The following is a 14,165-nucleotide window of genomic DNA, read 5'->3' on the forward strand; positions in this document are numbered from 1 at the left end:
ATAAAAGTTACTAGGGATGCAAAAGCATGAATCTGCCCCCCACCCCAACACTCAAGAATGTGTGTGTGTGTGTGTGTGTGTGTGTGTGTGTGTGTGTGTGTGTGTGTATTCCCCCCAGATAAACATGCACAGATTATTAAGATTTGGACAATTAAGAACTAGATGGACCAATATTCTGACTCAGGATAAGGGAGCTTCATATATTCATATTAGCACCACAAATCCAAGTATAGCCAGAAGGTTAAGAATAGAAGAACAAACCAGCTGGATCAGGCCCAAGTCCTATCTAGTTCAGCATCCTGTTTCACACAGTGACACACCAGATGCCTATGAGAAGACCACAGGCAAGAGCTGAGGGCACCCTCTCTCCTGCTGTTGCTTTCCTGCAACTGGTATTTAGAGGCTTCTTGCCTCTTAGTCTGGAGGTGGCTTATAGCCCTCAAACCAGAAGCCATTGATAGACCTATCCTCCATGAATTTACCTAAACCCTTCTTAAAGCCATCCAGGTTGGTGGCTGCCACCACTGTGGCAGAGAATTATGCACTGTGTGAAAAAGTACCTCCTTTTGTCAGTCCTACATTTTTTGGCAATTAGTTTCAATTAGTTTCAGGCAATTAGATGACCCCTCGTTCTAGTGTTATGCAAGAGGGAGAAAAAATTATATCTCTCCACTTTCTCCACACCATGCATAATTTTATAGACCTCTATCATGTCACCCCCTAAGTCGCTTTTTAAAAATAAACTAAAATGCCCTAGATGTTGTAGCCTTGCCTCGTAAGGAAGGTGCACTAGGCCCCTGATCATCTTGGTGACCACTCCCCCAATTTAGAGAGATCCTTTTGGAGCTCCTCACTATCTCTTTTGGTTTTCACTATGCTAAATAGTTAGGTATCATCTGCAAATTTGGCCACTTCACTGCTTACCCTAACTTCTAGATAATTAAAGAATAAATTAAAAAACACTGGTCCTAGTACAGATCCCTGGGGGACCCCACTTCTTACTTCCCTCCATTTAGGGAACTGTCTGTTTATTCCTACCCTTTGTTTCCTGTCCTCACACCAGTTACCAATCCGCAGATGAACCTGTCCCCTTATCCCTTGATTGCTATGTTACCTCAGGAGTCTTTGATGAGGAACTTTGTTGAAAGCTTTTTGAAAAAGTCCAAGTATACTATATCAACTGGATAACCCTTATCCACACACCTGTTTACACTCTCAAATAACTCCAAAAGATTGGGGAGGCAAGATTTACCTTTGCAGAAGCCATGCTGGTTCTCTTTCAGCAAGACCTTTTTTTCTGTAAGTATCACAATTTTGTGATACTTATAGAGAGAATTTGAACTTGAGAATTTTCCACCACCTTGAGAATTTTCCACCAGTTTGCCCAGCACAGTCATTAAGGTAACTGGCCGGTAATTTCCCGGATCCCCCTGGATCCCCTTTTGAAAACCAGTGGTACATTGGCTACTTTCCAGTTCTCTTGTACAGAGCCTGATTGTAGGAAGTTACATGTTTTAGCTAGGAGGTTGGCACTTTCACATTTGAGTTCTGTAAGGATGCTTGACCACCTTAAGTGGCGCAGTGGGGAAACTGTTCGACTAACAAGCAGAAGGTTGCCGGTTTGAATCCCCACTGGGACTATATCGGGCAGCAGCAATATAGGAAGATGCTGAAAGGCATCAGCCCATACTGCTTGGAAAGAGGCAATGGTAACCCCCTCCTGTATTCTACCAAATAAAACCACAGGGCTCTGTGGGCACCAGGAGTCCAAATCGACTTGACGGCACACTTTACCTTTTACTTTAAGGATGCTTGAGTGGATGCCATCTGGTCCTGATGATTTGTTAATTTTTAACTTTTCCAGACAGTTTAGAATGCCACCTCTTATCACCTCCATCTGACTCAGTTCTTTAGCCACTGTCCCCGAGAAGCTCGGTTCAGGCACAAATATACACTCAGTATCCTCTGTTGTGAAGACAGATGCAAGAACTCGTTTAACTTCTCTGCAATCTCCATATCCTCAATAATTTCGTTCACTCCGTCATCCAACAGACCAACCTTCTCGGCAGGTTTCTTGCTTCTGATGTATTTAAAGAAGTTTTTGTTATTCCGCTTGATACTTTTAGCTAAATGTTCCTCAAACTCTCTTTTCACCTCCCTTGTAATCTCCTTGCATTTACTTTGCCAGAGTTTGTGTTCCTTTCTGTTCTCTTCATTTGGGCAGGCCTTCCAATTTCTGAAGGAATTCTTCATCCCCTTGATAGCTTCGTTGACTTTACTTGTCATCCTTCTTGACTTGGTGGTGCCTTTCCTCCTTTTTGGTATAAATTCTAATTGGGCTTCTTTTATTGTGTTCTTAAATAAACTCCATGCATTCTGGAGCAAAGTGAGTCTCTTGATTTTCCTTTTCAGTTTTCCTTTCACCAAACTCCTCATTTTAGAGAAGTTTTCTCTTCTGAAGTTCAGATTGTCCATGTTAGACTTTCTTAGTGATTCTCTCCTCACATATATATGCTGAACACTATGGCCACTGTTCCCTAAAGGTTCCATGACACTGACATATTGCAGCAATTCCTATGCACCACTCAGGATTCAGTCCAAAGTCACCTTCTCTCTGGTTGGTTCCATGACCAACAGTTCTAGGGCACAGTCATTCAGAGTATCTAGAAATTTGGCCTCTTCCTCACTACGTGAATGTGTTGAATTTACCCAGTCTATATGTAGGTAATTGAAGTCACCCATCATTACAGATCTGTCTCTCTTTGACACCTGTCTAGTTTCCTTCTGCAACTCCCAGTCACGGTCAGCATTTTGATCAGGAGTGTGATAACACGTTTCCTAATAGCACATTTCCTGTCAGACCTTGTATTGTCACCCACAAAGTTTATGTGGAGAACTCTGGTCTTCCTAGGTTTTAGAATTTGTTAGATTCTATCCCTTTAACATACAGTGCTACTCCACCCCCAATTCACCCCTCCCTGTACTTTCTATAGAGTTGATATCCAGGAATAACAGCATCCCACTGCTTCTCTCTGTTCCACCATCTTTCCATTACACTCACTATATCTATGTTTTTATTAGCAACCAGGCAATTTAGCTCACCCATCTTGGCTCAGAGGCTTCTGGAATTGGCATATAAGCACTTATATGCTGAATCTCTTACCTGGTGTGTGCTGTCTTTCTTATGGCCATTTGATCTCTTTGATCAGCTAGCACATTATTCTGTCTGCTCTTTGCCTGGTTCTACTCTGTCCCCTTCTAGTTTATCTGAAGCATTTACACCGGGGTGGGGAACCTTGGCCATCCAGCTGTTTTTGAACTACAACTCCCACCATCCCCAGATGGGAGTTGTAGTTCAAAAACAGCTGGAGGTCCAAGGTTCCCCACCCCTGTTTTACACCTTCACACCTTAAAGGATGGCATTTGCCAAACCAATACTGCCCACCTCCTGTCAGCTATCCCCCAGGTGTCATTTTAAAAGCTGCTCTGTGACCTTTTTGATCTTAAGCACCAGCAATCTGCTTCCATCTTGGTTCAAATAGAGTCCTCTCTCTCTCTCTCTCTCTCTCTCTCTCTCTCTCTCTCTCTCTCTCTCTCTCTCTATATATATATATATATATATATATATATATATATATAGGCTTGGCTTGGCTTGGCCCAAAATACATCCCAGTGCCTAACAAATATAAACCCCTTCTCCCAGCACCACTGTCTCATCCATGCATTGAGACCCCTCAACTCCACCTGTCTCACTGGCCCTGTGCATGGAACAGGTAGCATTTCTGAGAATGCTACCTTGGGGATCCTGAACATCAATATGCTACCTAGCAGGCTAAATTTTGCTTTTGAAACCTCTGGACTATATTTCCCAACATCGTTGGGGCCAATGTGCACCACAACAGTCAACTCCTCCCCAAGACTGCCTAACAGCCTATTTAGACGCTGTGTGATGTACACAACCTTCGCACCAAGCAGGCAAGTAAGTCACTGTGCAGTCTACACACGGGTCCCATACCCATCTCTCTATCCAAACAGGTACAGGAATTGACTTCTGATAACTGGGCAAAGAAGCACAAGTGAAAGTGGCAGCAGTCTTATATTTAGCAGGGACACACAACTAGTCTGTGTGAAGCTTTGGGAACATATTTGGCTGCAACCTGCTTATCCCAAAGGGAAGTCCTGCCTGGCTGGGGCCAAAGTGGGACCAAAGCAAACCAGGCTGAATTCTTTGGCCCACCCATCCCTAAAACTAGTTACAGGATCGGGTGAGGACAGAAGACAGACTGCTTTACACAGGAACATAGGAAAGTTGCCTTATACCGAATCAGACCATTGGTCCATCTAGCTCAGTATTGTCTCCACAGACTGACAGGGGCTTCTCCAAGGTTACAGGCCAGTCTCTCAGTCCTATCCTGGAAATGCCAGGGAGGGAATCTGGGACCTTCTGCATGCAGATGCTATTAACAGACCATCCCCATCCCCTAAGGGAAATATCCTACAATGCTCACATATAGTCTCCCACTCAAATGTAAACCAGGGCAGTTTACATTTGCTTAGCAAAGGGGACAATTCATGCTTGAGGTCCTTTCCCAACTTGACCAGGTCTTCTCCCAACTTTCCTCTGTCTTTGTTACTAGCTGCCAGAGAGCAGGTGGTCATCTTCCATTATTTGATTTTTAAAATTATTTTTCTTCCCTTGGAGTCCTAAAAATGGTGTGGGTACTCCTGGGAAATGTAGTCTTTTCTGAGCCTGCAGCTGTCATCTCAGATAATGCCTCAAATCTCAGAAGTACCCATGTCATTACCAGGTCTCCAGGGACGGGGAGAAAAACCCAAACTAATTTCAAGTCAATCCATGGAAGACACCTGTCTGCTCCCTCAAAGCCAGGAGTGAAGATAGAGGAAAGTGGCCTGTCTCCTGCCCCCTGCCCAATTGGTGAGTAGCTTAAGGGGTGGGGCCAAAGTGCCAAAGCAAAGCTTGGAAAGACCAAAGGGATCAGCCAGAAGCAAAATGAGACTCCTGACAAAGTAGGGCCAAAGCAAATAACCACCACTTGGGTGGTTCCCAAAGTGAAGCAGAGCTGCATCCCATCACTGTGATAGCAGCAATTGTCCCTATTCATCCCAGCACAGCACCCCTCTCAGTGGTTCTTGCTGGAATCTCTCCTGTGTTCTTTTTCAGCTGTGACTTCCTTTGGGACTGGACACTTTCTTGTTTTTGCTATGTAAAACCATTTGATAGCCTTTTCTTGTTGAAGAGCAGCACATGAATATTCTAAATAAAATTAACAGCACTGAAACAGTTTTCAATTAAATTCAATTTATTCTCAACTGAAATTGCTGTTTGTCAGGGGAAGATTGGTTTGTCGGGGTGTGTGTGTGTGTGTGTCTCCGTCTCCTTCTACCCAAGAATATCTATTCAGCTGCAGTACCACCCTGTCACATCATAACTACAACCATGCTTCATCTGGATCATTTGACTGCAAGCCTGTTTGTGACAGGGAACTACCTTACTTTCTTCTGTGTAAATTGCTTTGGGAACTTTTGTTGGAAAACTGTATGTATCTAACAAGAACAGTAACATCACCTGGCCAGCTTGAAAGTGGCTGCATTCCCTCCTGGAATGGAATGGAATCTTTATTTCAGTCATTAACCAGATAAATTCCCTACTGGAAAGCACAGTGTGCTTATCGGTGAATCATGGCCTGGTGAACAGTGTTACCGGTGGCTTGGCAGAAGGTGCAGGCTTTAGGAATACACAGTCCCAAGCAGCTGGATGCAGATGCCAGAAGCACATGCATCTGACTTCTGGATTCTCTTGTATGGGCAAATGTCTTTGTACACCACCCTCCATTACTAAGGGTCAGGAGGATGAGTTGTGCTCACAAAACCTACAGCCAGTTATCTTAGAGACTGTCTTAGCAGCACTGTTTTTACTCAACAGCCAAGACCACAATAAAATATTCTGTGAGCTATATTCTTTATAGCACATTTTGTTTCATTGAAAAAGCCTGAAGAGCATTTTAATATGCATAGACTGCATTTCTCTGCGTTTTATTTCACTGCTGGCAATGTTCCCCCACCCCTGTCTCAAAAGCAGCAGAGTTTCTGATCTGAGGCTGTATTACATAGAGACATATTATTCATTCACAGTAGGGAATGTCCTATGATTTCTACCCATAAATACTGTTTTAACAGTATCATGTTCAGTCACACACAATGGACAAGCACTTTATGTGGTCACATGAAGTATCTACTGAATAAATGAAGCATAATTTAAAATGCATGGATTAAACTACACATGGAAGTCAGCTTTCAAACTCTTTCACGTTTAATAAAAAGTCTGCAGAAAATCAAATGATCTCTGCTGCGTGTGACTTCTTGTATTGAGAGGTATCACAGAAGTGGTAAATGGCCAATAGCAGTAACAAGAACTACTAGTAGTAGCACTTTATAGTGCCAAGTGCTTCAAATGTATTACCTTGATGTAATCTATACAACAGCTGAGTATCAGTCAAGTATTATTCTCCCACAAGTGAATGTTGGCCCGTTGAATAACGGGCGCTAGTAACGGGGCTCCTGGCCCCCCGCCGCCATTCCTCCTCCCTCCGCCGTCTGCCCCCCCTACCTTTAAGGGCCAAATCGGCCCAGGCACTTGCCCCTGCCAGGCCGGGGAGACGGAGGCCGGGACCGGGGGCGGAGCGGAGGCCATGTAACTTAAAAAAAAAATTGTTCCCGCAGCCGACGCCGCCGACCGCCCACCCTCCCTCCCAGCTGCCGAGTCCCCCTTACCCTGGCCGACTGCTGTCGGCCGTAGGCAGCCGTCAATTTAAGAGGCAGAGAGGAGCTCGCAAGCAGAGCTCCTCTCTGTGCAAAGCCTCTTGCCGAACTGCCGCTTTGGGCGCAAGGGACGCAAGCGCCCGAAGCGGCTGTTCGGCAAGAGGCTTTGCACAGAGAGGAGCTCTGCTTGCGAGCTCCTCTCTGCCTCTTAAATTGAGGGCTGTCTACGGCCGACAGCAGTTGGCCAGGGTAAAGGGGACTCTGCAGCTGGGAGGGAGGGTGGGCGGTCAGCAGCATCGGCCGCGGGAGCAATTTTTTTTTAAAGTTACATGGCCTCCGCTCCGCCCCCGGCCTCCGTCTCCTTCGGCCGAGGCAGCGGCTCCGCCGCTGCCTCGGTCACTCTCCCCCGCCGCCGCTTCTCCGGCTTCTTCGGGGCAGCCGCTTCTGGCCGCCCAAGATGGCTGCCGGATGCCGGCGATCGTGTCTCTCTTGCCCTGCTTCGCGCATGCCCAGAACAGGGCAGGGAGGCACGGACACACGCTTGGTGTCCGTCCACGGACGGACACCAAGCGTTTTATTAGAGAAGATAAGGCAGCTGGAGAGCTGAAGCTGAGAGGGCATCTTGCCTACTGTCACCTAGTGAGTCCATGACAGAGGTGAGATTCAAGCTGCTTGTAGCAGAGCATTTGCTTGCATGTATAAGGTCCCAGGTTCAATCCCTGCCATCACCAGAAAGGGCTGGGAAAATCTGAAGCCCTGTAGAGTCATAGTCAGTCAGTGTAGACAATATTGAACTAGACCAGGCCTGCTCAACGAGGCCCCCCAGCTGTTTTTGGACTACTACTCCCATAATCCCCAGGCACAGTGGCCAATCACCAGGGATCATGGGAGCTGTAGACCAACATCTGTAGGAGGGTCAAAGCTGAGCAGCCCTGAACTAGACAGACCAATGGTCTGACCCGGTATAAGGCAGCTTCATATGGATATATACAACCTGTAGCTCAGTCTCTTCGCCTCTACATGACACCAGCTCTCACCTCCAGCCAGGGGTTGTATACATATGTAACACCATATGCCACTGTGACTTATTTATTATTATTAATATCATCATCATCATCATCATCATCATCATCATCATCGTGCCTTCATTATCAGGAATGTAGCTAGCATATGGGTTATCATGTACCCCTTGACAAATATTATTCTGTTCCAACTATCTGAAAGGAATTGCCTCCCCATCATATATTTATATGGAGCCTGGTCAATGAGTGGGTCTGGCAGGTACCAACAATATGCTTATTCCTTTCCTCCTGTGTAATGTGCAAACCAGGAGGTCTTGTATGTATCCATGATAGAGTTCACAATACATATGGTGCTCATGCAGCTCACTGTGAAATTCCACTTTAGATGTACAAAAAGCAATATTTCTTTGTTGCAGCTTGTGATTCTGAAACCACTGACAGCTCCAGTTACATATTATTCTGTGTATTTATTTATCTACACAAAGTCTACCTCCTCCCAATATTTTGGGACAGATATGTTAATTATTCCATTCTTTCTTTAGGCACCAAACACCTGTCTGGATTAAGACATCTAACATGTATAGATGATTTAGAACATAGCATGGACATTGAAAATAGGTTACAGACCTCACAGCAATGAACAAACATTTGCTTATTTACAACTGTTTTCTCCAAGTGTGCTTTCCCATGGTTTGAGATGTAAGATTGATTTTATTTCTTTTGCTGCTATAATATATCAGTATGTGCCTACAACACAATTCATGTGAATGATTGTAATGACCTGTCTTGTTCTAAAAATAAGAAATTTAAAATATAAGACAAGCTATTACAGTCAACTCTAAGCATGTCCTGGAGTAAATGAAATATGTGCTGAATTACTATTTTCCCTCTCACTCCTCCAGGAGGCACAGCAATAGTTTTAAAAGAGCATGGATATTTTATTTCCTTATATGCTTGGATGCATACTATTAAATAAAAGGATCATTGTAACCCACGTAGCGAAGAAATCAGGCAGGATTTACTAAAGTCACGGCAATTTCAGAGTTTGGGTAGCTATAAATGAGAACAATAATAATCTTTTTGTTCCTGATTCTCCTTTTCTGTATACCTTGATTTAAAAATCAGTAAACCACTATGCAAAAAGAGCCCTGCAAGATCAAATTCAGGATCTGTTTAGTCCAGCATTAGGCCTGAGCTTTGGCAGCAAATAATCTGCACTGTTGCATGGAACTTCACAGGTCCCCTGTAGAAGTGGCGGCTTGCAGCACGGTCATCTCTGTGTGCAGTACTGGACGGCTTGTGAGAAACTAGGCCCTTCCCGTCCCAGTGATGGCTGGAGTGGCATACAGGGCATGGTGGAAGGGCTGGGTGGGGAGCATGGGAGGGGTTGGAAAGCTGAAACTGCTGAAAATGTGTATGAATTGTGTGTGTGTGTGTGTGTGTGTGTGTACGCGCACACACACACACACACAATTTGAATTTCCAAGTATCCTGAAGCAATTTGACCTTCTTGATTCTCCCTACCAACTTCTTTTTCATTAATCCCCTAATTTTTTTTCTCTTGAAATTGTTTCTTCTCTAGGTTTCTCTTGAAATTGAATGTGACATGGGACTTTCTAGACAAATTTCCACTTACATATTTGTCAAATTTGATAGCTGGTAGCACTTTGATCCCCAATGCTGAGTAATCTAACTTCAGATCCTGGTCACCACACTGTGGGCAAAGCTCATACACTGAAGGCATTGGGTGCGCAAACTATCCATGGAGCTCTTGAGCACCTGACTATCGCTGCAGCCTTAGAAAATACTACAAATCACCCACATCATTTTCTAACATTCCATGGGAAAAGATAAAAACTATCATTTTAAAAACCAAGCTGCACAATACAGTCGCTTGTTTCCTCATGGCAGGGACCACAGAGAAAGATCAGAGCCTTTTATCCTTGCCCCTGCTGGTTCTGCTGAGTAGTTTGAGGGGCAAGGTGAAGGAGGGGCGAAGGGGTGACAAAGCTTCAATTTGAGCCACCTCAAAGTAAAGCAGAACCCTCAAAGGTGGGGTCAAAGGAAACCAAGGCAAATCAAGGGTTCTTCAGAAGCTCTGCAGTGCCCCCCAAAGTGCAGTGGCCTCACATCACGCAGGGCTACTATGTATTGATCTATGCAAATGGAAGCAGCATGTTATTTTTTAAAAACCCACAATTTCAGACTTTTTGTGAAACCACTGAGGTTAACAACTAGGAAGTTTAAATAAAGTGTGCTGTCAAGTTGATTTCGACTCCTGGTGCCCACAGAGCCCTGTGGTTTTCTCTTGGTAGAATACAGGAGGGGCTTACCACTGCCTCCTCCCATGCAGTATGAGATGATGCCTTTCAGCATCTTCCTATATCGCTGCTGCCAGATATAGTCCCAGCGGGGTTTCGAACTGACAGTCTTCTGATTGTTAGTCAAGCATTTCCCCGTTGCACCATTAGGTGGCTTCTAGGAAGTTTACTCCAGCATTTTTCATGTCAAATAGTGGGGGGGAAACCCAGTCTACCTCCTGAAAATCAACCTACATAAGAATTGATGTGCTGCATCTGATCTGCATCTGCCTACCTAGCCTTTGATCAGAAGGGCCACAAGAACCAACAAGATGTCTTTGAGAGCCACACAAAAAGGAGATGAAGGCATCACCTTCTTCTGCTGTTGGTATTTAGAGGCATAGTTCCTGGGAGGTAGCTGATAGCCAACATTAGTAGCCATTGATAGGCTTATCCTCCATGAACTTGTCCAACTCTCTTTCAAAGTCATCTAAGGCCATCACCATCTTGTAGCAGTGAATTCCATAAATTAATGTGTTGTGTGAGAAAGCAATTCCTTTTGTCTGTCCTGAATCTCCTGCCAATTAGTTTCACTGTTCTATTGTTATAGGAGAGGGAGAAAAACTCTGCCCATTTGCTCCACACAATGTATAATCTTCTTTATATATATTTCTCTTAGGCATACCCGTCGCTAACCTCAAGTGTGGCAGGTCTCGTGAGAGTTCACTAGCAGATGCCAGATAGCAACGATGATGGGCAGGAGGGAAGAAAATGGCGGTGGCGGCCAGCTGGAGAGGAAGCCAAACAATGGTGGTGGCAGCCGGCTGGTGAGGGAAGAGGGCAGGCGGGAAGAAAATGGCAGCAGCGGGTGGGCAGGTGGGGGAAGTAGCGGCTGGCAGGCAGGCTGGCAGGCTGGTAAGGCGGGGGAGGCAATGGCGGCGGAGGCAGGCAGGGAAGAAGATGGTGACGAAGACCGGGGGGGGCAGCGGTGGTGAGCTAGAGGCGCAGATGTTCCGCACCCGCCCAGCTAGTTTTATAGAAACCTCTAGCATATCCCTCCTTAGTCACCCTTTTTCCAAACAAAAATTCAAATGCTGCAGTCTTTCCTCTCAGGAAAGCCCACTGGATATTTGGGTTGCCCTTTTCTGCCCATCCTCTTTTCCGCAAAAGACTGTTAAGTGTACTCATGAGTGTTGGATGAGGAGGGAACTTGTCAAAAGCTTTTTGAAAGTCAACATATACACGGTCTACCAGCATTCCCCTATCCACATACACGCTGTGACACACTCAAATATTAGTGAGGCAGGACCAAACATGGCAGTCCCCAGAGACAGATTAACCTTTTTGCCACCCATAAGCAAAATGATTTTAGCTGCCGCCCCCCAAAAAGCCGTGGCGGCAATCGCTGGGAGGGGGGCAAGAAGAGCATTACCCTCTTTTACTTAAAAAAAACCCAGCTGCCACCGCAGCAGTACCTGCGGGGAGGGGGGCGTTCGGGAAGTTCCCCCTTTTGCCATCTAATGTTTGTGTGGCGGTGGCAGCTGGCTGCAGGGAGGGGAGAATGCCCATTTTTTAACCTGTGAAAGCCCGCTGACGCTATGCAGGCAGCGCGAGCTCCTTCCTCCTCCCCAGTGACTGCACATGGGCTCTGCTATCCTAAAACTGGAAATAGGCTACGAATAGCAGAGCCCATGTACAGTCAGTCACTGCGGAGGAGGGAGGAGCTCGCCTCTGACCACAAGCCATAAATGAAGCCTTTGCCTTTACCAGGAGCAAATGGGGAAAACTCTCCTATAAACCTATCTATATTTATTATAGATAAATTGGGGAGGCGGGGAGGCAGAGGAACTAATACCAGGCTGAATATTTACACAGATTGAGACGGGGTCTGGTCTCTGTATTGGGCACAGGAGCCAGGGCAGATGCAATGTGTCTCCATGAAAAATGAGGGTGAGGGGAGCGAAAGCAAATAAAATACCTGTCCTGAATATGTATGAACCTGGCACATCTGGAACTGATGCCCAGGAGCCTGATTTTGATAAGGAATACATTAAAACCAGTGTGTGTGAGAGAGTGAGTGAGTGAGTGAGTGAGTGAGTGAGAGGGAGATTGTGCTAGACTCAAAGTTTTTTACTTGGAAGCAGAGGAAGCAGAAGTAGCTATAATTGAGCGAAAGGGTTCAAAGAACACAGCCCCCCAGCTCCTGAGGGCCCTCCAGCTCCATCCCTCCCTATTTCCTTCATTATCTCCCTCACTCTGGGGGGCCGCCAGAGAGAGGGATGAACACGGGCCCCCTCTCCCCCAGCTACGCCCCTGCTTGGAAGTAACTCCCATTTACTGCGAGTGAAGGTTTCCTCGATCAGGACAGGAAAACTAGCTGTGTGATTCCCTATCGAAAGAAAAAGAAGAAGAAGGGGGCAGCAAATGGTGATCCCTTAATGATCTGTGGCAAGCCACAAGTCCAGGTGGTGGGTCCCAGCTGATGGAGTAGGAGTCACGCTGAGAAATAATGCTGCGTCCCCAGCCCCCCTTTAGGCTGCAGGCAGCTTAGAAATAGTTCATTCCAACTCCCCTCCTTCCGCTGATTCTGTTCAGCAGGCAGGCAGCAGCCCAAGCAAAGGCGAAGCCCCCTGCTGCCTGCTGCGCAACAACATCGTGTCACTGGAGTCTGGAGTCACTCTCCGAGTGAGAAATAATGCCGCAGCTTCCCTCCCCCCATCCCACTGCCCCACTTCAGGCTGCAGGCAGCTTAGAATAGCAGAAGCCCCTGCTGCTGCCCAACAATGCATCGCCACACTGCTGGCTGCCTGCACCGCAAGTGACAGAGACACAGAAGAACAATGATTTTATTTTATTTTTAATGCCACTGGGGGGGATTTTGCCACCGTAGGCAGCCACATCTACTGCCTCTCCACTAATCCGTTGATGGCAGCCCCCAAAACAAATTCTTCCCTTCATCATTCCACTCATCGGCCAACATGGGCAGGTTAAAAAAATAAACACACACACACAACAGAATGACATCGGGACAATTTATACAGGAGAACTTCACAGAGGGCACATATTTGTAGCAGGGATGTGTACAAAACGGATTTAGCGTTCCATGCTGAGTTCGGAACAGAATGCTAAATCCCGGCATGTCTAGTCTGACAGAACAACCCCATTCTGACTCTGAAAGTTCCAGGTGCCATTTTGGATTTCAAAATGGCACTCTGTTGCCAGTGTAGGCTTCACATTTGCAGCACTGACCAATTTATACCGCAGCTGATTTGAGTTGTGAAATGCTGTAAGAGCTGTGGCCCTTCTGTGATTCCAAGCTGAAAAACCCACCAATTAACAGCAAAGAAATGTATTACTAGTCCCCAAACTGGCACCTTTACAGCTAAATGTAATTTCACTTTATCCTACAAAATTTCCCAGTCCCTCTCTAAATTAGCTATGCCTTTCAATTTGACATGATACATGAATTTGATTAACATGCTGTTTCTTAAGCAAAAAATGGTAAAAGGTGCAGCTCCCATTTGTCACAATGAGGCATGCACAGGTGCACACCCCACTAGATTGTGCTAGTAGTTCTGAATCTTGTAAGCGTTTCTTGGACCTTCACCAGGCCTGTATAAATGAACAGGAATTTGTTAACCAGCCCCACAGTTTAAAAAATGATCTCAACTTTGTACAATTTTGGAAGAAACTACTGGAAGATTTGTCAACATGTTTCAACTACATTTGCTCTTTTATGAATTCACCAACTGGAGTGTGCCTGATCTAAAGTGAGTTGCATCACTGGCACCACCACCATTTTCTTTTGTTGTTAATCATCCTTTTCATTAATCCAAACAAAAAGCAAAAAAACCCACAACCCTAAGAGAAAACCAATAGAAGAAGAAGAAAAAAAGGCAGAGGAAGCAAAAGATAGGGATGGGAGGAAGCAAGAGGCAAATAGGCATCTATAGCTGATTTTTTTTTTTAAAGGGAAAGTGGATCCCATGTTACAAGTTGAAGCTAAAGTTGGGTGAAAACCATGGACCACCTACTTATACCCTTCCCCCGAACCCATTCCACT

General features: G+C 45.6%; 1 protein-coding gene across 2 annotated transcripts in view; it reads right to left on the minus strand.

Annotated features, from left to right (window-relative positions):
- The window catches only part of ANK3 (ankyrin 3), a 661,543-nt gene that overhangs the window by 410,516 nt on the left and 236,862 nt on the right, over nt 1-14,165 (minus strand). The window lies entirely within an intron of this gene.

The sequence above is a fragment of the Hemicordylus capensis genome, chromosome 3, assembly GCF_027244095.1.
Source record: "Hemicordylus capensis ecotype Gifberg chromosome 3, rHemCap1.1.pri, whole genome shotgun sequence".
Lineage (NCBI taxonomy): Eukaryota > Metazoa > Chordata > Lepidosauria > Squamata > Cordylidae > Hemicordylus > Hemicordylus capensis.